Source organism: Dermochelys coriacea, chromosome 4 (genome assembly GCF_009764565.3).
Source record: "Dermochelys coriacea isolate rDerCor1 chromosome 4, rDerCor1.pri.v4, whole genome shotgun sequence".
Classification (NCBI taxonomy): domain Eukaryota; kingdom Metazoa; phylum Chordata; order Testudines; family Dermochelyidae; genus Dermochelys; species Dermochelys coriacea.
The window spans coordinates 34503393-34529116 of record NC_050071.1 but is presented as its reverse complement, the minus strand read 5'-3'; the positions used below and the strand labels follow the sequence as shown (position 1 = coordinate 34529116).

Sequence of the window (25724 nt, the reverse complement as noted above, 5' to 3'; positions counted from 1 at the left end):
TACAACCGCAGGACAGGGGACCAAAGACCAAGCCCACCTGGGCAGGGCTGGGGGGGGGAGGGCAAAGCTGAAACCCATGGGCTTCTGCCCTGGGCGGTGGGGCTCAGGCCTGGGCTTCAGACTTGCTGTGACCCAGGGCCAACACCAGCCTTGGTGAGCCCATTAAAATGGGGCCGTGATCCACTTTGGGGTCCTGGCCCACAGTTTGAGACCTCTGAGTAAGCATACCACTGTGGATCCCTAATGTAGACACATGGCATCAGTGCAAGTGGGAGCTAGCATTAGGAAGTTGCACTGGTGCTGTGAATTTACTCTGAGCAAAAAAGCCCATTGTAGACAGGACTTTCTTTTTCATTGGGGGCATAAAAACATGTTCTTATGTAACAGAGAAAGTTCCCCAGTGAGTTTGGTCCCTCACAGGTTCTCTGAAGCCTTTTCTTGAACAGAGATGTAACCAGCATACTCCTATCAGTTGGCTTGCAGGTAATAGGAATTGCATGAGTGAGATTTCCAAGGAGCACCTTTCCCATGAGTCTTTCAGAGATATCCTCTGTCACTACCAGCTTGGCACCATAATGAGAATGTATATTTCAGAATCAGAATCAAAGGGCCATACATGGTTCACCTGTTCAGAATTTTTGGTTTACCCCTATTGTGTAACAGTTTTAGATGATAGGTAAAATTTCCAAAAGCATCTAAGTTATTTAGGAGACTAATGCCAGTTCTTCACTAGAAAAGATTTGCTGGTCTAGCTCTATTGGTATAACTAGGAATGTATGCAGGGCAGCTAGCCCCTCTTGCTGCTCACGCTGCCGGCCTTCACTCTATTTTTACTGCACTAGTTCAATCAGCATTACCTTAGGTATGTCTCATAAGAACTGCCATACTGGGTCAGACCAAAGGTCCATCTAGCCCAGTGTCCTGTCTTCCAACAGAGGCCAATGCCAGGTGCCCCAGAGGTAATTAGCAGAACAGGTAATCATCAAGTGATCCATGCCCTGTTGCCCATTCCCAGCTTCTGGCAAACAGAGGCTAGGGACACCATCACTGCCCATCCTGCCTAATAGTCATTGATGGACCTATCCTCCATGAATTTATCTAATTCGTTTTTGAACCCTGTAGTCTTGGCCTTCACAACATCCTCTGGCAAGGAGTTCCACAGGTTGACTGTGCGTTGTGTGAAAAAACATTTCTCTTGTTTCTTTTAAACATGCTGCCTATTAATTTCATTTGATGGCCCCTAGTTCTTTAATAATTCATTATTGGTTGGCAAAGGCTTTTCAGGACCTTCCACTAGGTGTTTTCAAGTGATGACTGAAACATACTACCCTGTATGAGGAGTTTGATCAGGATCAGGATCAAGCTAAACTTTTCCAACCAATAAGGAATTAAAATGCACTATACCCCAGGTAGGTGGTAATTAGTGCCCCTGTTTTTAAATATATAAAAATCCTGGCTGCTAACTCATCTGCCAGATACTGGCATGAAAGAGAAAAAGTAATAGCATAGAATGTCATATCTACTATCTGTAAAAGTTCTAAAGAAAGATGCAATAAAATGTAATCAGAAACAGAAGCAAACATTATTACACACACCAAGTAGGAAAATTTAATAGAGAAGTAAGTATTTGATTTAAGGGGTTTTTCCCCATGGGACAGGAGTTACACTCTGATGCACCGCAGAACAGCAATCCCAAAACACAAGGAAATTGAAGCAAGACATGCAGGTAGATGGCCAATCAAAATGTGTAATAACTATGAACCAGTTACGTCTGCAACAGTTAGAACAAAACATAACGGTCCAAATCGCAGGTATGTAGCAATAGGCCCTGGGTAACTACATACATCCAATGCTACGTACACACACACACACACACTGGAACACTGAGTTCAGGGAGCAGGAACCAGGAAACAAACAGGAGCAAGGAGCAAGAAGTTCGTGTGCGCACACATGCACACCAGCCATCACAATTTCCTTCTTTTTTCACAAAAAGTTCAGTGGTATGTTTCCAGAGGCACCAGGTGATCCTGGGAGCATAAGTTATACCTCTGATTCAGCTCTGGGGTGGATGTTGTTCCTCTGGCACAACTTCCCCCATTGGCCACATTACATCATCATATGCAGAAAGAGCATCCTCTTCTCTATCTCTCCCTCTTTCAGTAGGCAGTATATCTTGCTGGGTTAACAACACATTCTCCAAGTGGCAAATGCACTTGCCAAGTTCTGTTTCCTGTAGCCTGCAAGATCACATCATGCATATCAAAAACGCTTCCAGACTCTCACCTGACGTACACTGCTTGTCCGGAACAAAATGCATGGAGACTTACATGGCTACACTTGTTGAAAGTCCTATATTTCCTAGTTACATCAGTAAGCTTCGAGGATGGCAAAGGGATGGGATGAACCTTTTCTGTCAGCATAGGCAACTTAGTCCTTATAGGTTAGCTAAACAGCCAATAGACAGGGGCTTCTCCAGTACTTTCATGAGGTGTACTCCGAATATCATGTAATGACTCAGTGACTCAGTGCAATAAGGAAGGGTGTTATCTGGGCGTTCCTCCAGTACGCGAGCTACACACAGCTTCTTCTCCCATGCAATTTCTTCACTATCCTCTTTCCTTTGACATGGTACACAGTAGATTAATAATGTACTGTACCAATATTCATCAGAAAGCCTTCAAATTCTCTTGATACAAAAGGTGTCCCATTACCTGAAACAAGGCTCTCTAGTAGACCAAACATCACAATTAACATGGTTAGGCAAGAAATGAGCTCCTTTGAGGGAGGTGTCTTGTGAAATTAGGAATGCAAAGGAGTAATGTGAATAATAATCTATAACAGGCAATAATATGTAGCCATGCAGTGCAGTTGAGGGGCCAGTAACATCCTCTGCAATTATTTGCTATGGTCTGTCTATGATTACTGGTTTCAAAAGGGCCAGAAGAGCAGTACTTCTATGCATTGTACAGTTTTAGCATACGTTCATGTGATGCTGAATGGCTGAGTGTAGTACTGGCCACCAAGAATAACTAAGCAGAAGTTCCTTCATGTTCATAACTCCCAAATATACTTCATGAACCATATCTAGGACTATTTGTCACAACGCAGCTGGGGTGATCACCTGGGCTCCTCTACATAAGATATGTCCAGTCGCACATCTACAAAATTCATTCTGAGCTCACCATGAAGAATGTATATAAAGTTCTCTTAAGGACTGGGTCTGTCCAATCTGCTTGTACAGCATGCATTACCTTGCACAGTTCAGCATCTTGAAGAGTGGTTTCAGCGGTCAGCCCTTACTCAACTGACATATTGTCAAATCCTCAAAAATTGTATGCTGATTTTGTTAGCTGATGAAGAATTGTGCAAGTGAAATAGTCAAGCCTAAAGTGCCCCTGGTCTACTATAAATTCTGCTAGGATATGTCCAGCATAAAACCAGAAAGCAAATCAGGGAGATGAAAGTAGCTTCCTCATGTCCCCACGTCCAGTTGCTAAACTGGCACTGTGGGTATAGCTGGGGAGTGGTTGGGCCAGAAGAGCTGCCTGCTCCACCTATTGAAAGAGAGCAGTTTGAACTTCCTCCAATGATTGCCCAGCTCAACTAATCAGTGCAGGGGTATGTGTGGCCATCGCCCCATTCTCATTCCTCCCATACCCTTTGTAGCTGTTAGTTTTAAGGTCCTTGTACTCAAGGAACCTGGTGAACTGGGACTAATCCTTGTGCATGGCCATTGCCGGGAGGGGGAGAAGACTTACGAACTGGTGCTCTCTACTCCCCTGGCATACTTATGTAAGGCTAGCCACATTCTATCCTTTAACGTGTGAACATACCTTTCTTGCTTTGTCTATAGCTTTGAATTTCTCTCCTTCTCTAATGTATTACTAACTCTGTAAATTGCCTTTGGATACAGTTTGTATGAAAGACACTCTACAGAGAGAAGCCAGTTATTTTGTGTTGTATTGCACTCGTGCCCAGAAGTCCCATTTGATATCAGGGTTTTGTTGTGCTAGCTGTTGCACAAATAATGTAGGTAGATATCTCTGCCCTGAAGAGTTTACAGTCTTCTGTTTTTGTACTGGAACAGCTCAAAAGTAATGGAATCACTTGTGCCGGTATTCAGGTCAGGATTGGGGGGGCTATCAAGCCCTCTCTTCCACAAGCATTCCCAATCACATTTTTAAAAAGAAAAACAAAAAGAACTTATCTGTCTTCCCTCCTTACCAGCGTGAGAGCAAACTGAGGTGGCTAATATGGAGGGATGGTGTTTTTTGTGCTGTAGACATCTAATCTTGAAGAGATGTAAAAGCAAATAATATTAGGGTTACAACAGGGCACCCTGACCCTTTTTATTTAGAGTGTCTGTGTTTGTTATGTATACATGCCAATTACATGTGGCCTTTGAGCCTCTGGTGACATGCCATTGCAGTCCTCAGTAACATTATGGTAGTGTTTTTGTGGTAGCTTTGTGCCAGTGAACTTATGGTTCAGATTATTCCTCACAAATATTTCATTATTGTATATTTTATTTAAAATGAGTATAAGAATACCCCAGGCCTTCTCAGTAGTCAAAAAGTGTTTTGCGTTAAGCAGAGGCAGCAAATCGTGTTTCACTCTTAGAAATTGAAGTGGCTTGCATGCAGCAATTGCAGTATTTTCTTTGACACAACACTAATGCCATTTGACTAGCCAAATCCATTCCCTACACCTCATATTTTAAAAGGAAACTTTGGATACAGGGAACATTATTGGGGTATATGCCAAAACGTAGTTTAATATCCCTCTCCTAAACCAGGTAAAAATGATTCCTAAAACTGTGTTGGAGAATAGACGTCGTTGACAGAGAACATTTTCTTTCTTGGCTAACTGTAGCACATAAAATTCACTTATGACCAATAATGCCATTTTTTCCTTTGTTAATTAAAATAGTAATTACATAATCCCAGAGAGCCCACCAAAATCACTGTGTACACATTGTTACTTTCTATTGTCTGTAATTTTTAAGTTTGATTAAAACTCAAATGAATTAACTGGTTTTGTTGAAACATCTCAGAAAAATCAAACTTTACTCAGTTTATATGTTGCAAATTTGGGACAGGTACGCTGGGTTTTTCTTATAAAACATGGAGGTTGTACTCCTATTTAAGAGCAAAACAAAACACAAACTTAACAGCTGTGTCACAATGGCTTCATCATAATTCACAAGGCCAGATTCTGATATCCTTAAACATTGTGAGTGAATTCATGTTCTTTAATAGGACCACTTGAACAGTTTGGTACTATTCAATATGAGTAGGATCATGGATCCAGCATATCTGTTTTACCTTTCATCCACCCAAAGCATTTTACAAACATTCAAGTGTCATAACAGTCCTGTGAGTTAGGCAGGTGTTATCCCCCTGTTATAAAGGTGTAAACTACGACATAGGTTAACTGGCTGGTCTGAAATCACAAAAAGCGTGCTTGCGCTGAGACAAGAATCTGTTTTGCCTAACTTCCAAATCTGTACTATAACCCCATTACTATTTTTTGGGAGGAATTTTTTGAATATGAATCTAGCATTTCTAAAATACTGGAGAGAAAAGTCCATCTCTGCCTTCAAACATAAATATAAAGGACAGCATTCTGTGGGTATAGTTTTAATTCTTTTTAAATGAACCATCAGCTTCACATAAGATTGATAGATACCTAAAAGAAGGGCTTTTTTGAACTTTCTGTTGATATCTTTGTAGCTAGATAGACTAAAACATAAACCAAGGTCTAAAAATAAATATTTTCAAATTCAACACAGAAGTGAATGTGTTCAGGGTTGTTTGGTTTTTAATCTCGGCACAACCTAATACACTTGGCAGCCTCTGCTCATGAGAGGCCTTGGCCTGGATTGCTGGGCTACTGCAGGTCAAGAACAAAGTCTAGTTCTCTTGGCTGTGTCTGCTCAGGAGAGGCCCAGGAACAGACAATAGGTATAATGAAAGACAAGACTAAGGGGAAAAAAACCGAGGAGTACTTGTGGCACCTTAGAGACTAACAAATTTATTTGGGCATAAGCTTTCGTGGGCTAAAACCCACTTCATCGGATGCATGCAGTGGAAAATACAGTAGGAAGATATATATATATATACAGAGAACATGAAAAAATGGGTGTTGCCATACCAACTGTAACAAGACCAATTAATTAAGATGGGCTATTATCAGCAGGAGAAAAAAAACCTTTTGTAGTGATAATCAGGTTTTTTTAAAATCCTGCTGATAATAGCCCATCTTAATTAATTGGTCTCATTAGAGTTGGTATAGCAACACCCATTTTTTCATGTTCTCTGTGTATATATATCTTCCTACTGTATTTTCCACTGCATGCATCCGATGATGGGAGTTTTCACCCACGAAAGCTTATGCCCAAATAAATTTGTTAGTGTCTAAGGTACCACAAGTACTCCTCGATTTGTTTTCTGATACGGACTAACACAACTACCACTCTGAAGACTGAGGAAGACTACAGAATTGCACCATACCTTTGTGAATTTATTCTAGAAGATAAGCAGCATACATGTATTGTTAAATATCTTCCTCTTCCTTTCTCTGTCCTGTACCTTTATATACAACATAAAATCTCACTGATTCATTTTCATCAAAAAACAATTTTCTAGCTTTCTGAGGAGATGAAAAAACATGGAAACAGCTAAAGACATTTTGCAGTAGATGGAATAAACTCTCTGAAGTGCTAACAAAGTGATGATTTTCAAAGTTGCATTTGTGTGTGTGCAATTTTTGGTGAATACAAGTATTCACATCAAAAATGTTTTTGTCTTCATTCAGTTGGTAAACAAATAATATGTCATGTGATTTTTTTCTAACCAGTCACAGCTAGTCAACACAAATACAGATAAGAAATAAGATACATAATTTTAACCACTGGAACAAACCATCAAGGGAAATGGTAGAGTCCCAATATCTTGTTGTCTCTGAATCAAGCTAGACACTTTTCTGGAAGATATGCTTTAGCCAAATGCAAGTTATTGGGCTCAATACAGGAGTAAATGGGTGAAATTCAATGAGCTGTGTTGTACAGACATTCACGCTAGATGAGCTGATGGTCCCTTCTGGCCTTAAAATCCATGAATTTCAAAAAGAAAATAGGGAATAATCACAGAAAACTGCTTGTGCCAAACTCCAGTTACGAAAATAATAATTGAAAAGGAAGACCCACGAGGAAACTGGAATCTGCTCCAGGATATTCGGCCAGCAGAAAAGTTGTTGGATAAAGTATTGATTACATTTATTCTTGGAGCTCTTTTGTATGGCACGCTGTACAGTCATGTTGGCCCATAAAAGCAAAATTACCTCTGTGAAACTGCATCAACTGCTCAAAGTGGAAAAGAGTGTAAAAATCAGGCTTTTTAGCTTTTAAAAGTTGTCACTGTGTAATTAAAACATGCAAGATAAACTCTAGCACCAAGTCATGTAGTTTAACTTTCCATGAGAGTAAAGTAGCACTAGTATACACATAGGTAACTTGTACATTTTAATCAATTTATGGTGACATGACATCTACATGATATAATTATGGTGCATTAGAAATACCTTAGACTGGATGGATGCCTAAAATTTAACCTTTGAGATCTTAAAATGTGGTGCACAGCTACCATCTTGCATAATTTACAATAGATATAAAAGTATGGCCCATGGAGACTACTGATTCCAGAATGCAATAGTCCAAGGCTGCTATTCATCTGTCTCTGTGAATATCTTTGTCTTTATGTCTTTATTGCTGTTGAACTCAATCAACAAGCAATTTCCATTTATCTAACAAGGAAGAGAGATACAAGCAACTAGTATGGTTGTGTAGTTTTTGGTTGGTTGGTTGGTTGATTTTTCAAGTGTCCGCATATGATATTATACATACCCATTAAGTATGGCCCTGAGAATTCTGGCAAAATACCACTTTAGTAGGGGGTGTTGCAAAGTCAGGTCACCCCTAAACTAGACAGAGAAAGAGAAAACTGTAGTAAGTGGACTGGTATGTGTTTGCAGAAGGAAGTTATTAGTGATAGTAAGAAGGCATGGCACTGAAAAGACTTGCATTGTGTGCCAAAGGCATACCAGTGTGACAGCCCATTCAGTGCCGAGTGGAACACGGTTGTCAGTGCTCTCACAGTTCAGCGAGTGATATACAGGCTGTGCTGGGCACACAGCAAAGAGCAATTTATGTATAAATTTGGAAAGCTTTGTAACATTTGGGGTATGTTCTGAAAAATGGCATCTTAGCAGGGGCTTTTATTCTTCCCTCTCTTCCCCTTCTTTGCCTCCCCCAACGCCCCTCCAGCCCTCCACTGTTTGCTACAGAACCAACATGTTCATTTGTACCCCTTATAAAAACAGTTAAGAGAGCAACAATAGTGAAAGGATGAAAGAGAATGTCTTCCATAAACTCAAGAGGCATTACTGAATTCATCTGCAGGAATAACATCTGGTCATGACATAAAAGCAGTGGCACAGATTCACTGATGCTCTTATAAAAATTGTACTTGTTTGAAGAAACTGGTTGAAGACAGTTTCCTGCATGTAGGTTTGAATACAGCAGATACTCTTGACTTGAACTGTTTTTATCCAAAAGGCCTGTTAAGTGGTTATGTCCCATAAGATGCATTATTTCCATTGAAAAGAGCCTACTTTTCCATGTCCCCCATTCTATTAGGAAAAAACATTTTCTATTGCACAAGTGTCTAATGTTTACTGTATGTAGTGTGGCAATTTCCCATTAATTTAAGACAAGCCTTTTTATTAGTCATATTTTCTTCATCTATTTATAGATCAAATATGAGCAAATAAACCTGCCACATAGAGATATTTATGCAACAGCCACAATACCACACGTTTTAAAAAGGTGCCAGTCAATATCTACAGCTTCTAAATGATTTACAAGGCACCAATGTTTGCCAAGAAAAATAAAGACTTGAGAACTCTTTTTTCCCCCCCTTTGTTCTACAACTGCCCATAACTGTTAAGCTTTTCAACACCTTTGTTGCTTATGGAAACAGCAACCCCATATCATTTTGCTGGCTGCCACCTTAACAAGTATAATAAACCACACCGATTGGATGTCTCTATAGATTTCATGATGGATTATCTCTGGAATTTTTGGCTTAGATTTTCAAAGCAGCGTAAGGGGTTTGGATACCTAATTCACAGTCTAATTAATTGAATTTCTCATTTCCTAAAATAACATCATCAAAATGTTACAAAACTCCTGTTTGGAAATTTTCAAATGATCCAAACCATAAATTCAGACATGGTTTGGATATTAAACAGAGCAATGATTGCAACAAATGTACAATAGGATGACTTTACTCATGAATATGAGGTCAGAAAAATGTGGAATTGGAGGCTTCTACTGATTTTTCTCACTTTTTACATTTATTTTTTAAAAGGCTGCCTGGAGCACAATTACCCATAACTTCTTAATTAACTAAATCTGATATTTATGAAGTGAATCATGAGAAAACCAAATTTAAAGTTACATAAAAAGCTACTGATGGATAGTCAGAGTAAAAAAGAATGTTTGTAAAGAGGTTTGTTTCAAATGTATAAAACCAACTGTTTTGATCATGTGACACCAGGAGTCCAACAATCCTTTATTCTGCTCTTACTCATTTCTTGAAAGTCAATGGGATGTAGTTTCCTAAGTTGCCAAGTCACTTTTGAAAATGGGGCTCTGCCATCTAAATCATATAGGCCATGCAATGCTCACTAGAGCAATGCCTAAATTAAAAGTCTGGGTGACTAGACTAAGTGACTTTAAGAAATGGAAATCCGGTACTTTTGTAAAATATACCCATAGAACTAACATGATGAATGCCATCCATCAACCTGATCACTTTGCCTTTACAGAGGTCACACTTTAAAAATTTCCTCCCTTATGAAAGTTTCTACCAGTTTGAGAGATATTGTCTATAATTAAAAAGGGGAATGCCCCCAGAACAATTAATATTTTTCCAAAAGGCAGATATTCATATTTTAAAAGTGCAGTTGCTCTGAATTTTCCTGGAACTATATAATGTGATAAAATAAAGTATACCTACAACATATACTATTAGCTGTATAGTGATCTGTAGCTTGAGATACTTTTGTAGATTTATTATAGGAACATGAATTGCCCTTGATGGCAGTGGGAGTTCTGCTTAAAAATCACAACAGCACTCAGCCATTCACAAAGTTGGTTTTGAACTTCACACTGCTGTATTATATCCTAGCTATTAGTGACTTCATTAAGTCCAATATTCTGAGATGTTCATTTAAAAATAAATAAATTCGTTTTTGGCCCATTGTGCTCATCTTCTGTAGGGAACTGAGATAGCTCTGGTCAAGTGTAATCAAACTGAACATTGCTATTTCTTCAAAAGTAGCTATTTGTTGTGCCTCAAGAGCATTTTAATACTGTATCAGTTACTGCTTCCACCATAGTAGCAGACTGTTCCATAGTCTGTTCCATTATAGTTGTAATCACTTGCACCATCACAATCTGTTACCTTGTTTCTTAATCCTCCTTTTGTATTTTCCATATTCTAACATTTACTAATGGTTTTGTGCACCAGGCTGGAAAACTGTGGGTTATACAATCCTTTATGATACACTACTATTGTGTTTTTATCTAGTACTTTAATAAGCTATATTCTTTATTTTGCTATTTCTAAATTATCCTTGAGCATGTTGAATGTTTTATTATTTATTTGATTAATATTCCATCCTAACCTTCCTTGATTTCTGCCCAAAAATTTATTTTCTGGTAAGGGCATCTTAGAACAGCAGAGGAGCTAAAATTAAGGTTTGAGGGCCTGATTCTGCAAATTCCTGCTCAGATGTGTAGGGGCTGTGTAAGAGTGAATAAGGCTATCTGGGTGAATTAAGTCCTGGTAGGATCAGTGTGAAGGAAATTGAGCACCAGGGGCAGGAAATTCATTCCAAGGCTGATAGACTGCAGAACTGAGATTTTACATTCCAATGAGGTGGCTGTAATGGAAGCTAAATGAGGTTTTTTTCCCCATACCTGTCATTGTATCCTTGAATTTCTGACCAGCTGGGCTGTTCTACTTGGTTAGCTGCCCAGTAAATAGAGACTACTTCCACTTCAGGTATTTCTCACTCTCAGGTGCTTTCCAGCCTCTCCACAAATAAGATGAAGTGGATCCAGATGGGTTTGGCTACTTCCATGTGAGCATTGTCAAAAGAAGATATGTCAAATGTATTGTCTTCACTGCTGGAGTTTTACTAGTTTCAGTGGTTCTGGATTTAATGGTGAAGCTGGAGGCAGTAGTCTATTACATAGCTATCATAGATTAGTTAAAGTCAACAGCAAGGAAACTTTGAGTTTGTTATTCATTGCTGGGGATTTAACCCTCCTCTGGGAATACAAAGTGCCAACCCCCCTTTAAATAAACCACGGCTAAATGCTTGTTCAAGAATACACCATCTTAATGACCTAACCAGTTAAGATTCTGAGCCAAGTTCTCTCTTGCATTCAGTCTCTACCGGTCACATCAGAGGCAGTGGAGTTGCAAAGGAGAGGGTTGCTGCTCCCTAATCCAGGAGGTGGTGTTTAGAGCTTTTTCAGAGCTACTGTAAATTGTCCCCCAGGTGGAGTTTTGCCATTTAAACATTGCTGGAGCACAGCATGGTCTAGCCACATCCCTGACTCACTCTTGCTCTGTCCCCTGCACCAGCAGAATCCCCAGCTGGCAGCATAAGCAGTGCAAAGGTTTTGTAGCAGGGCTCAAGGTTGATCCCTTTTTCTCAAACCTTCCTTGTTGGCGGGGGAGTTTGAAAAGGTTGTGACAAGATTTCTGCAGCGTCGTCTGGATACCTCTGATTTCCTTTCAGCCAAGTTTTTGGTCTGGGTACTTTACAGTGATTCATTAGTATTCTTGGTCACTGATTTCCTCCTGGCAATGAAAGAAGGTTAGGAGTCCTGCAGATTTCCTTAGATCTGTCAAGCAGCCTTTCATACTGATGACCACAAGGTGCGGTGGGCATGCTTCCAGGACCTGTCGGAATGGAGGATCTGTTCTTTGGCAGCTCTGTTCTTTCTTTCCTGAGAGGTGTCAGCAAGTATTCTAGGGTAATTGGTCACCCACTCCAAGGGTTCTCACCTGCAGTTTCTGTTATGTCACTTCTCTGCTTCAGTGTGTATGTGAGGTTACTATAATAGATAGTAAGTTGCTTTGTGCTGAAGTGCTATCATTATGATGACATCCTGTGACCATGCCTTAGTGGCTCACAACTGAGGATGCCAGATTCAGGATGAACTGCTGAGAAATAGGGATTTCAAATGTTTGCTCCTGAGGTAACACCCACAAGGTGGCTAGTCAGCACATCTTGAAGGAACTGTTCAAATTAAGTGGTTCATCAAGAAACACTTGGTTGACAATGGACCATGGAAGATGGCCCGCTTACACTGAGTGGACTGTCATGTCAACTTGCTGTCTGGAGTGTAGGTGATGGCTTCCTGCAATGACTGAGGGAAATTGGGCATGAACATGTGACTTGCCCATGTAACTCCAAACTCCATTTTGGTGCTGTTATTTCTCATAGTAAGAACAATGGGAGGCCCTCCACATGGCAAAAGCTATAAAAGGCTCTGAAAACACTTCCATTTTGTCTTCAATCCTACTTCTTACCTCTAGAGGAACTTTGCTACAAACTGAAGCAAAAGACTAAATAAACTGAACAAAAGACTAAATAACCCATCTGAGCTGTGGATGTATTCCAGAGACTTGACATAAGCCAGCAGTTTATTCCATCACTGCTATAAGCCTAAACCAAGAACGTTGCCATCACTGTATTACCTAATTTGAACAGTTCCTTCAAGATGTGCTGGATAGCTACCTTGTGGGTGTTACCCCAGGAGCAAACATTTGAAATCCAAGTATAGAGCCAATACTTATAACTTCACATACAAAAATGATACATGCATACAGATAGCATAATCATAACCAGCAAAACATAACCTTTACATAGACATCTCACTCAATCTTTGTACAATATTTGCTGCAAATATATAACAGTGGTTACAACAATGACCTATATGGTTATATTTTAATTAGTTTTAATTCCTATTTAATTTAATATTTTAATGTCACACACCCATATTGACATTGTCTTTTAATAAGATCCAGGCAGTGCAGGTGCCTTGCTTTCCTGGCCAGTTCCCCTATCCAATTTTTTTTTTGTAAATTTATCTTTTAATTTATATTTTTCACATAGCTTTAATTTTGGTTTTTCAAGGATAACATTCTCTATCTGAATGAGTTAATATGCAAACATTTCCCAAATACCTTCCATCAATTTTGCATGAATAAACTTGAACATATCTTTGGATGCCCCTGTTGGTAAGGTTGGTGTGTGATTTTTCGAGAAAGTCTTGGGTGTCCCTTTATATTTCTTTGGAGTAAGTCATGTTAACCCTCTTGAAAAACAAGAGGCCTCTGCACAACATTTTTCACAATCCGGTGGTAGCTGTGACAATATAATTTCTGAGAAAATGCCCCTAATAGTGCAAATGGTCATTGTCTGTTGGAGAGTTCATCTCTTAGGACAGTTATACAATCAGCTTACTGCTGACTTTTATCATAATTAAATATCCTAAGTTCGATTTGGGGTAATTACATTTTTCCTACCTTCATGCCCTGGCCATTTCAATAGATACTGTCATTTAAAGAGTTGCTGTGTTGCTATTGCAGTGGTAGAGGACTGACATTTCCATCACAGTGCATTGGGTCTAGCACAGGTACTGTGGCAAAAACAACTTTATTCAAACTTTATTGTTATGTTGTTTGTAGTGTACCAAATTGTGCCATTTTAATTAAACGTTCCATTCCAAGAGTCTCTGAAGCACCTAAATATCAACCACCTAAATCCTGGCAGTCCAGCACACATATCTCATGCATAAGCCCCAGTGGAATTCACAAACCAGGTGTTCCCCCTCCTAACTTGCCTTCAGGGCCTGACTCGGTAGATGTGCTCAGAGCATACCTAAACCCATACAAAAGATGACTGAGGAGGAGAAGATGGTGCCCCCAACTAGTTAGAGCACTCATCCAGAACATGGGAGATCCATGTTCAGATCCCCACTCTGCCTCATGAGGACGGAACTTGAATTTCATCACCCACCTCCAAGGGCAGTGCCATGACCGTAATCACAGTAGGGGTCTACTATAGACCACCAACTCAGGAGGAAGAGGTGGAGGAGGCATTTCTAGAACAAATAACAGAAAAAACCCAAAACACAAGACTTTGTAGTATAAAACACAAAATGTGCAATAAGTTCTTGGAGTACATTAGGGAGAACTTCTTGTTTCAGAAGGTGGAGGAAGTAACCAAGGAGACAGTATTTTAGATTTGATTCTGACTGACTGGGAGGAATTGGTTGTGAATCTGAAGGTTGAAGGCAATTTGAGTGAAACTGATCATGAAATGATTAGGTTTCATGATTTTAAGGAAAGGAAGGAGTGAGAGCAGCACAATAAGGACAATGGACTTCAGAAAAGCAGACATTAAACTCTGAGAATTCGTAGGTAAGGTCCCAGGAGAAGAAAATCTGAGGGGAAAAGGAGCACAGGAGAGCTGGCAGTTTCTTGTAGACAAAACTAAAGGCACAATAACAAATATCCCAATGCAAAGGAAAGCTATGAAGAAGAATAAGAGGCCAACATGGCTCCATTGCAAGCTCTTTAAGGACCAGAAAAATCAAAAAAAGATCCTTGACAAATTGGAGAACTAGTCTGAAAACAACCAGATGAAATTTAATAAAGAAACAAAAGGAAGGAAAAATCAAATGCACAACTACACAGTGGGGAATAATTGAGTAGGTGATAGTACTGCTGAAAAAGAGTGGGGGATTATAGAGGATCAGAAATGGAATATGAGCCAACAATGTGATGCAATTGTGAAGAAGGCTGATATTGTTCTGGGGTTTATTAATCTTTATACCAAAGACAAGTGTTGTTTGTAAGACACAGGAGGTAATTGTCACACTCTATTCAGCAGAGGTCTCAGTTGGAGTAGTGTGTTCAGTTGTAGGCACCACACTTTACGAAAGATGTGGACAAACTGGAGGGAGTCCAGAGGAGAGCAACCAAAATGATAAAAGGTTTAGAAAAACCCAACCTATGAGGAAAGGTTAAAAATACTGGGCATGTTTAGTCCTGGGAAAAGAAGACTGAAGGGGGGTCTGATAAGTGTAAGGAACCAGGCCATAGGCAGTCTAGTCTAGAAGTCACCAAGTCAAGAACTATCACAAGACAGCAGTCAGCAATCAGGGATCAGACTAATCACTAGAGCCATGGTCAAATAGGCAAGAGTCAGTCCCAGATTCAGAGACCAGAGATGGCTACCAGGCTAGAATCAGGAGGCAAGAGTCATGGTGAGAGTCAGGCTGGGGTCAGAGACTGGAGATTAGCAAGCAAGGTATGGTGTACCATCACAGCAGGCCAGAAGTCTACATGGTTACCCAGACAACTTCCAGGGACATCCTCCAGGGTTAAATAGTGACCATGGACCAATCAGAAGGCCACAGGGTGCTGTTGCTCTGCTCCCTTTGGGTGATACTTCCTGTGGCACCTCATCTCCACAGTGCCCCTGTAGCCTCCTGATGGTGATGTGGGAATGTCACTGCCCCAGGCTGCAGCCGCAGCTTCTAGTCCTGCAGATCCTTACAATAATAGTCTTCAAATATGTTAAAGGCTGTTATAATGAGAACTGTGATCAATTATTCTCCGCGTCCACTGAAGGTAGGATAAGAAGTAATGGGCCTAATCTACTGCAAGGGAGATTTTGTTTAGGTATTAGGAAAAACTTTCTAACTCTAAGGATAGTTCAGCACTGATACAGGTTACCTAGGGTTGTTTTGGAATCCCCACCATTGGAGGTTTTTAAGAACAGGTTACACAAACACATGTCGGGGTGCTTACGTTTACTTGGTCCTGCCTCAGCATGGGGGGGAAAGACTCAATGACCTCTTGAAGTCCCTTCCTGCTGAATTCAGAATTGGATCCTTTCACTTGAATTTCATATGAGGTGGTAAAGTTCTGTTCCTTCTCTTAATTTCCATTAGCATCTGCACACTAAAAAGAGAAAGCAAGAATGATTATTTTTAATCCCTTGCCATATTTGCTATATTCTTTCCGAAATGCAGACTTAATTATTGCTAATCTTTCTACAAAATTTATGTTCTGCAAACTTGATCATTAATATCCTTTTAAATAATGAAAAAAGTTTCATATATAATAATCAGGGAGCTATAAGAGGTGAGCCACATTCCACTTGCACATTTATTCTGCGTCTGTATGGTGTCTATTTAAACTGCACACTAGTCGAGACACAGACAGAGTGATGTTTACAAAGTCTAAAATGCTGTGGATCCTGTGCAAGTAATAGAAAAAATAATACAACTCCAGTGTTTAGAACTGGGTATCACTGTCAAGGTACATAGAATCATAGAATCATAGAATATCAGGGTTGGAAGGGACCCCAGAAGGTCATCTAGTCCAACCCCCTGCTCAAAGCAGGACCAAGTCCCAGTTAAATCATCCCAGCCAGGGCTTTGTCAAGCCTGACCTTAAAAACCTCTAAGGAAGGAGATTCTACCACCTCCCTAGGTAACGCATTCCAGTGTTTCACCACCCTCTTAGTGAAAAAGTTTTTCCTAATATCCAATCTAAACCTCCCCCATTGCAACTTGAGACCATTACTCCTCGTTCTGTCATCTGCTACCATTGAGAACAGTCTAGAGCCATCCTCTTTGAAACCCCCTTTCAGGTAGTTGAAAGCAGCTATCAAATCCCCCCTCATTCTTCTCTTCTGCAGACTAAACAATCCCAGCTCCCTCAGCCTCTCCTCATAAGTCATGTGCTCTAGACCCCTAATCATTTTTGTTGCCCTTCGCTGTACTCTTTCCAATTTATCCACATCCTTCCTGTAGTGTGGGGCCCAAAACTGGACACAGTACTCCAGATGAGGCCTCACCAGTGTCGAATAGAGGGGAACGATCACGTCCCTCGATCTGCTCGCTATGCCCCTACTTATACATCCCAAAATGCCATTGGCCTTCTTGGCAACAAGGGCACACTGCTGACTCATATCCAGCTTCTCGTCCACTGTCACCCCTAGGTCCTTTTCCGCAGAACTGCTGCCGAGCCATTCAGTCCCTAGTCTGTAGCGGTGCATTGGATTCTTCCATCCTAAGTGCAGGACCCTGCATTTATCCTTATTGAACCTCATTAGATTTCTTTTGGCCCAATCCTCCAATTTGTCTAGGTCCTTCTGTATCCTATCCCTCCCCTCCAGCGTATCTACCACTCCTCCCAGTTTAGTATCATCCGCAAATTTGCTGAGAGTGCAATCCACACCATCCTCCAGATCATTTATGAAGATATTGAACAAAACGGGCCCCAGGACCGACCCCTGGGGCACTCCACTTGACACCGGCTGCCAACTAGACATGGAGCCATTGATCACTACCCGTTGAGCCCGACAATCTAGCCAGCTTTCTACCCACCTTATAGTGCATTCATCCAGCCCATACTTCCTTAACTTGCTGACAAGAATGCTGTGGGAGACCGTGTCAAAAGCTTTGCTAAAGTCAAGAAACAATACATCCACTGCTTTCCCTTCATCCACAGAACCAGTAATCTCATCATAAAAGGCGATTAGATTAGTCAGGCATGACCTTCCCTTGGTGAATCCATGCTGACTGTTCCTGATCACTTTCCTCTCCTCTAAGTGCTTCAGGATTGATTCTTTGAGGACCTGCTCCATGATTTTTCCAGGGACTGAGGTGAGGCTGACCGGCCTGTAGTTCCCAGGATCCTCCTTCTTCCCTTTTTTAAAGATGGGCACTACATTAGCCTTTTTCCAGTCATCCGGGACTTCCCCCGTTCGCCACGAGTTTTCAAAGATAATGGCCAAGGGCTCTGCAATCACAGCCGCCAATTCCTTCAGCACTCTCGGATGCAATTCGTCCGGCCCCATGGACTTGTGCACGTCCAGCTTTTCTAAATAGTCCCTAACCACCTCTATCTCTACAGAGGGCTGGCCATCTCTTCCCCGTTTTGTGTTGCCCAGCACAGCAGTCTGGGAGCTGACCTTGTTAGTGAAAACAGAGGCAAAAAAAGCATTGAGTACATTAGCTTTTTCCACATCCTCTGTCACTAGCTTGCCTCCCTCATTCAGTAAGGGGCCCACACTTTCCTTGGCTTTCTTCTTGTTGCCAACATACCTGAAGAAACCCTTCTTGTTACTCTTGACATCTCTTGCTAGCTGCAGCTCCAGGTGCGATTTGGCCCTCCTGATATCTTTCCTACATGCCCGAGCAATATTTTTATACTCTTCCCTGGTCATATGTCCAACCTTCCACTTCTTGTAAGCTTCTTTTTTATGTTTAAGATCCGCTAGGATTTCACCATTAAGACACATATTGTGTCTTATACTAAGGACCTGATTTAATTCTCACACTGGTATAAACTAGGAGTAACTTCATACACATCAGTGTAATTGCATTGATTTGAGAGGGTAATCAAACTCTTACTATTGAACATCCTGTCCAATTAAATGTTTATCAAACTATTGCTGATATCTTGATATTGAAAGACAGATTTGTCCTATGTGTTTTAAATAGCTACCTACCTGTGACAGTCTGTACCCCTATGTTCACCCTTTTTATAGAACTATGATAAATCTTGTACAAAGTATGCCTGTGAGGTATCATTTGAAAAATCATAATTTGCTGATCATTATGGCCCTGGTAAAGTATGTGTGGTAACACTGTATGTAAAGTTATCAGAACCTACTATCTGATATTACTAAAACATGTCACAAGTCTGGAAAGCAGTCACAAACCAGTTCTCCAGAGACAAAAGGCTAGCCAACACCTCAGCCACATGTCAACAAAATCAAATGGACCACCACCTTGTTAAGTGGCCATTTTTGGCAGGAAAGAGGATGTGGGTGAAAACCTATATCTTGACAGAGAAACAGCTGAGGGTTCCTGTCCACACAGACTTTGTCTCCTGAACCTCAGCTGGAGAGGATTCTCAAAGAAGAGAATGAACTATAAGAAGGGAGAACAGATGCCCCAAGTGCTCTCTCCCTTCCTCTGTACCCATGGCATTGACAACATGTGAAGAACAAAGGAAGTAGCATTGCCCTAGGGGAGGGATCCTGACTGAAAGGAATTCAGCTGGTAAGACTGCTGAAAAATGTGGTGAGAGAGACTTTGCTTTGAAATCGCTAACTTGTTAAGTTAGGCATTAGTTGCATTTTACTTTTTTCTTATAATCAATCCTGACTTTTATGCCTCATTATTTGTAATCCCTGAAAACCTATCTTTCTGTAGTTAACACATTTGTTTTATTGTTTTATCTAAACCAGTGTATTTGGGAAACACCATTTGGGATAACAGGGTTTGTACATATCACTTTCTTTTAATAAAATGATGAACTTTATACGAATGTTATTGTCCAGGAGAGATCTGGGCAGTACAAGATGCACGTTTCTGGGGGAAAGACTGGGAATTTGCTGGTGTTGCTCTGCACTGTAATTCAAAACTGTGGCTATAGCACTCAGACACTATAATTGGGATTAATTTACATGCTGAAGGCTGTTTGTGAGCAGACCAGGAATGGTAGCTCAAAGCAGTGTAAACAGCACCCTAGGTTCATCAGTCTAGATCATACCCTGTCACACGAGCATTTTGAAAGCTAATTTCTATTAGAAATCTAGCGAATGGGGGACCATTGTGAAGCTGACTGCTGTTTGCATTGTATTTCCCTGGTAGCACGTTACTTGGAAGAATCTCATTAATGAGTGCACTTTCCCACATGAGTGACTTTCATTGTCACTGCTCTAAATATAAATATCATGGGACATTTTGCTGTAGGCATAAACCACATTACATTGACGTGCATATAAGATTGGTCTTCTGACATATTTCCCTCCTTTAAAATTCTTAAGTACTGTAGGGTGTGGAAAAAATAGTTGCAGAATTGCATATTTACATTCCAGCATTATAGTTACTATTTATTATATAAAGCTGACAAATCTGTACAGTGAACACGTTCTCAGTGATTTTTCTCATATCTGTGAAGCAAGAACAAGGTTTTGCTTTGTTGGTATTTCAGAAGTGCAAATGTTAAGGTGATTAGGAATGGTTTCACACCTTTTTATATGAATAGAACTTGCAATTGTAAATTGGCATCTTGCAGAAAGTAACGTTACCTGAGTTACCAAGAACAGGCTGCTTGCAAAATGAGCACATAGATGTGCTGTATAGTTTAAAGTTTCTCAGATCAAATGTAGTTTAAAATAGCCATAGCCTTTTTCTGTGGAAGGCTCATTCTGACAGAGGAAAAACACTTAAAAGTAACTTATTTTTCATTTCACCAAAAGAATATTTGGCCTAAAAAAACACTTGGAGTATTTTACAAATTACATTTGGAGGGGAGGGGCAGGGGGAAGAGGAGGAAGATTTATCACTTGGTACCTTTGTCTTGTTTATTTTCTTTTGTTTTCCTACCTTAGGCCAGGTGACTCAGTCTCTCCCTGCTACTTCTTGATGCCTGAATTGGCTTTCCTGGAGGGAACATTTCCTCTCTGTGACTGACAAGAAGCACTGTTTCTGGTGGGATGGATTTTCTCCATCTTTCTTTGTTTCCTTCAGTCTCTGCCTTTTTCTCAGTTTTTAATTCTTTCCTTTTCCGGTTTTCTATCTCCTGTTCTCACTGTACTTTTCCTCCCTCTGTTATTATACTTCATTTCTGCTTCCCTTCTGTTTTCTCACCTTCACTTCCTTCTCTTTTCTGCCAACATCCTTTTCTCTTTTTCTATAGTCATCATCGTCTCCTTCCCTCCTTCATTTGCCTTCCACTTGTCACCCACTTCTGTCCATCTTCTCGTACAACCCTTTTCTTTCCAATTTCCTTTCTGCCATGCTAAGGTTTCCCTTCCTCTGCTCTTGATTTCCAGAAGATCTCCCCCACATTTTCAGCCTGCAAGTCCACACATTATCTTTCTCCCTCTAGCAACTCCCATACTGAGCATAGTGCTCCGTACAGCCTTTAGGAAGATTCTTCCAGTCTGTGAGACAACAGGCAATTTTCAGAGGCTTAACAAAGAGTGCAGAGCACTCAGTACCGATAGTGTTTAATCCCTGAAGACTGGAAATGTAGGAAGGTGGAGGACAACTGTGAGAAGCAGGAACTCCTGCAAAATGTGGGGGACTTGGCAGCCTTGTCTTTTTTTGTCTGTGTTATCGCTAGAGAACAGAATTGAAGGAAGACATATGAATGTGCTAATGCTGAGATTATTAGATGTGAGACTTTGCAACTGACTTACTTTTTTGGGTTTTGAGCTTCAAGTCTTAATGTTGCTTTATTGTTCTGTTGTGTTTAGATTGTAATATAAGGATAAAATCCCTGATGACAATCGTATTACAGTGTCCTAGAACTCTGTCTGTAGAATTACTTCTGTGTTACTAGTGTCATGCTGGCCAGAACTATTGCAGTAAAAACTGAGCAGCATTTGATTACCATTGCTTTATATCTGTTCATTAAGAACTGGACTGAGACTACCAACATTTCAAACAGACCATTATACAAACATTACAAAATAACTTCTGGTCATTAATGATATTGGCCAATAATCTTAGTGTGGAAGGTTCTGCAGCCCAATAGCCAATCATCTGTACTACTCTCAGTCCTCCAATACAATCTCCCTAATACAGTTATTCCATAAGGGAAAAATAGAAAAAGTGAATGGTTATTTTTATCATCTCAAAAAGAGAGAAGGGATACTTTCAATATCAGATTCCTTTATATACAGAACCTGTCATGACCTCAAGGCTGTACTTTTGTGCCCCTTTTAATTTAAAACTGTTCTGTACAGTACGCATCTCCAATACAGTCAACTTCCCTAGTATTTGTCAGCACCAGTGGGAAGTCTTATACAGATACTGTACCATTTAAATAAGAAATATGGAACTCATTAAAAAGCTGGTGAAGTGACCTAAAATGTAGCAATTCCAATTAGTGTAATATAATTACAGTACTGACCTACTTAACACAAAGCAATATTTTCATTAATAAGAGTCTAAGTGAAATGGCATTTGGGTAAATAAGTGTTATCTTGCCTATGAAAGGGGATATTTATGTTTCTTTCCTGTTAACATTAAGAACAAGCATTGAAACTGCATTATGTCTTCTTTATTAAGGAAGGAACATAGTCCCAGATTTCTAAAGGTATTAATTTACATACCTAAATATGCAGAGAGGCACCTAGTGGGATTTTTAAAAGTGCCTAGGCAGCTATATATATATATCTTTAGATACCAAAATAAAAATTGACCCATGATTGCTTTGACATATTAGATATTCCATAGGGATTCATTTAATTTCCTTCTGTGATGAGGCACAATTCACCACTGCAGCACCTCTTGCTGGCTGTCCTGGGAATTAGCTCTGGTTAACCAGTGTGCCTTCATCTAGTGGCATCTCGCTGCCATCACTTTTGTCGTCAGGACCCTTATTGCTCTCAGGACTGCAGTGTCCTCTTCTGAACACAGCCCTCTGGCTGTGCCCCATTCAGTTCTCTCCCTTCCCCCTTCTGTAGGGGGCCAGCAGTCCTCTGTCCAGCCACTTGCCTCAGTGGCAGGCTACAGTCCAGGATCAGTGGCAACTGGGACCAAAGGGGGGAGGACCCTGCAGTTATGCACTGCATCTCCCCTAACCTCCGCCATCTGTTTCCCTGGGCCATTTCCCCACAGCCCTAGCACCTTCTCTGCCCTTGTATCAGGGTCCCAGTCCGGCAGCTCACTCACGTGCCTCTGACCCACCCAGTGCTGCTCTGGCAATAGTGCTGTCTCTTCTCCCTCCTTCAGGGTAGCCAAACCTCCCTCCTCAAACTCCAGGGAGTGACTGAAGCTTCTCAGTTCAGCAGCCCTTCTTATAGGGCCCAGCCTGGCCCTGACTGGCTGTCTCTCTAACCCTTCTCCCGATTGGCTGCCTCCGTAGCCTCGCCAGGGCTGCTTTAACCCCACTTCTGCCAGTGTGGGGCAGATGCCCCATCACACCTTCCCTGTGGAGATTCAGCATTAGATACAGAATCAGCAGCTAGAGAAGATGAAATAGAGAGGGTGCTCTACGCACATTGTTAGATGTCACATTCTTCAGCACTTCCAATATATTTTTATTTATTTGCTTTAATAGCCCATTGTCTAAGCCTCTGGTTGCATTACATTAATATATCATCATTTATAAGACCTTTAACAACATACTGCCAACAGCTGGAAGAATCAAGACAATCCCTCAGATCTTTATTCCATAATGCATTATAAAATGCATGCAGTCAAAGCAATTCTTCCCAGACCTTTCCAGAATCATCCTTTCAATCAAACACTTGCTTTATTGAGTTGATCTCTGGGAAAAGTCTGAGCAAACAAAGAGGCTCTAACACCTTGCTCTTAAGTTCAACAAACTGGAACACTGGTAAAGCAGAATAGGGATCAGTTCCAGAGTGATGAACACTCCAGAGAAAATGACTTGCCTCCAGGCCACCCGGAATTCAAACACTGTTATCAAAAACACCTTGGCTGATCTCAGCTCTTAGGAGGATATATACATGGGGAGAGAGACAGATTAAAGCAGCCAGGATGCTCAGCATGAATGGTTTTATAGATTAGCACTAACCCTAAAACTATATGCATAGAGACTCAGATTCTCAAAACTGTCTAGGAGATTTGGATGCCCAGCTGAGGTGTCTGATTCCTCCCCCAGAGTGGGGAGGGGGTTTGAAAATCCCACTCGGAAGAAATTACAAAGCAAGTAGGCTATACAGAGAACAGGTATAATGTGCTCAATGCAGCTTTCATTGCTAATTAAGCAGGTTGCTAAGTTTTGCACCAGCTGAGGATTCCCTGTTGGGTGGCCCCAGGTAGAGTGCATTACTCTAGTCCGGCATAGAGATGTTGAAGGTATGGATAACTGTATGGGCAAGGCCATAGCTAAGAAAAAAGATAGAAACTCCCAGACAAGCATAGATGTAAAACAGTGTGATTCTAGTCCAGAGCAAGTTAGGGTCCAAACAACCCCTGAGGTGTGAATCTCATAGACAAAGGGTGAGTATACCCTGTACAGAGGGAGTATACACCACCTCATCCAATTTATTTAGAAGCTTTCCATGCCCATCAGTGTCACCTCCATCTAGCCTGGAGAGAAATTCAACCAACTCATCTTCATCAGTGCCTCATCTCAGTAGGCTATCCATGCCTCATCTCAGGGAAGCACACGGCGGTACCATCCAGGTCCGACTGGAAAAAAGACTAGTGCTGATGATAAACATGCCGTTGTAATGGCCACCCCAGTGATTCTCAGTCTCAGTGTGTTCTTCAAGGGAGGACAGTCCCATGCTTGTCATGGAATATTTGAGATCCTGAGTTGATTCGCAAGTGTTCTTATCCCCAGGGACACTGAAGTTAACATAGGTAACTCCAGTGCCAGGCCAGACAAGGATATTTTCAGCTGGGGAGGGTGACTTGAGGTACAGCAGAGCTGTTGGTACATCAGCATAACTCTGCATGCAATACTATTAATTGCTTTTTCATTCCAGTTGATGATTTGTTATATGTTGCATTAACTATGTCAAGAGAAACGTACTTTTTTAGGACACATGAAAGTCCTATGTTATCCAAGTCTTAATGCAATGTCTTTGGGCTCATATTGCTATTTGGCTTTCATTGTTATGTGATATTTATGTTTTGTTTATCACTCATTAAGGCTTAGATGAAACTGGCTGACTTTGTACTACTACAGCAAAGAGCAATCTGCTGCAGCTGAGTTTATCTAGTCCATTGATATTTATGATTACTCATTTTCCCTTTTTTGCAATTACACACTTCATCCAAAAATCTGCTCCTAAATATATATCTTCACAGTTAGGACATTAGTAATGTTGTGCATCATTATTAATTTGGCAGACAGACACTTGTTACAAGCTATCAGAATCTCTTGTGTGCGTAGAAAGGGGTCCCAAATTTAATCCTTTTTTGATCTGCTACAGTTGAGCCTTAGCGAATTATAAGAATGAGGTTCAAATGCTGGCTGATGGAAATATATATCCTGATGTATCATTACAAGCATTTTCAAGTGATGCTTGCTTTGTAGTTCAGTTCATTAGCAAAGTAGTATATGACCGTTTCAGCAACTCATTAGACTTCTCCACAGAGAATAACCCTGCACTGCACCCAAATTGCTTCTCATGAACTATAAAAATCAAAACAGTATGGCCACTGATTAATAGAACTATTGCCCTCTAGCTAGATGTTCCCATCTTTTAGGAGCCTCTTCAAATTTTGTTTTGTTAAGATAGTCAACATGCTTATTTGAGGAATCAATGAGAGACAAGTGCATGTTAAGCATGAAACATGCAGGCAGTGCTATATCAATTGAACATGTTGAATGTTCCATTAAACCTGATCAATTGGTTCAGATACGAAATGAATTGATTTTTAGAACTACATGCATGGGCAGAGGACCAAATTGGCCATGTGCCATATGTTTTCCTTCACTAAAGGAAAACGTTCCTGAGTAGGGGGAGAAAATATCTGCAATACAAGCCAAAGCTTGCAGTATTTAGTCAGGAAAGTTCCAATTGAGTCAATTGGAATTTTGCCCTGAGTAGGAACT

General features: G+C 40.6%; 1 protein-coding gene across 2 annotated transcripts in view; it reads left to right on the top strand.

The window, feature by feature from the left end:
* ELOVL6 (ELOVL fatty acid elongase 6) overlaps window positions 1-25724 on the top strand; it is a 131270-nt gene that overhangs the window by 59222 nt on the left and 46324 nt on the right. Inside the window, exons 1-2 of one of the 2 annotated variants that reach the window (XM_043513414.1) lie at window positions 8409-8416; window positions 8625-8626. The exons of the other annotated variant lie outside the window; for it this stretch is intronic. The gene's annotated coding sequence lies outside the window, so the exon portion shown is untranslated. Of the gene's footprint in view, window positions 1-8408; window positions 8417-8624; window positions 8627-25724 lie in introns of those variants that run through there. 2 annotated transcript variants of the gene reach the window in all.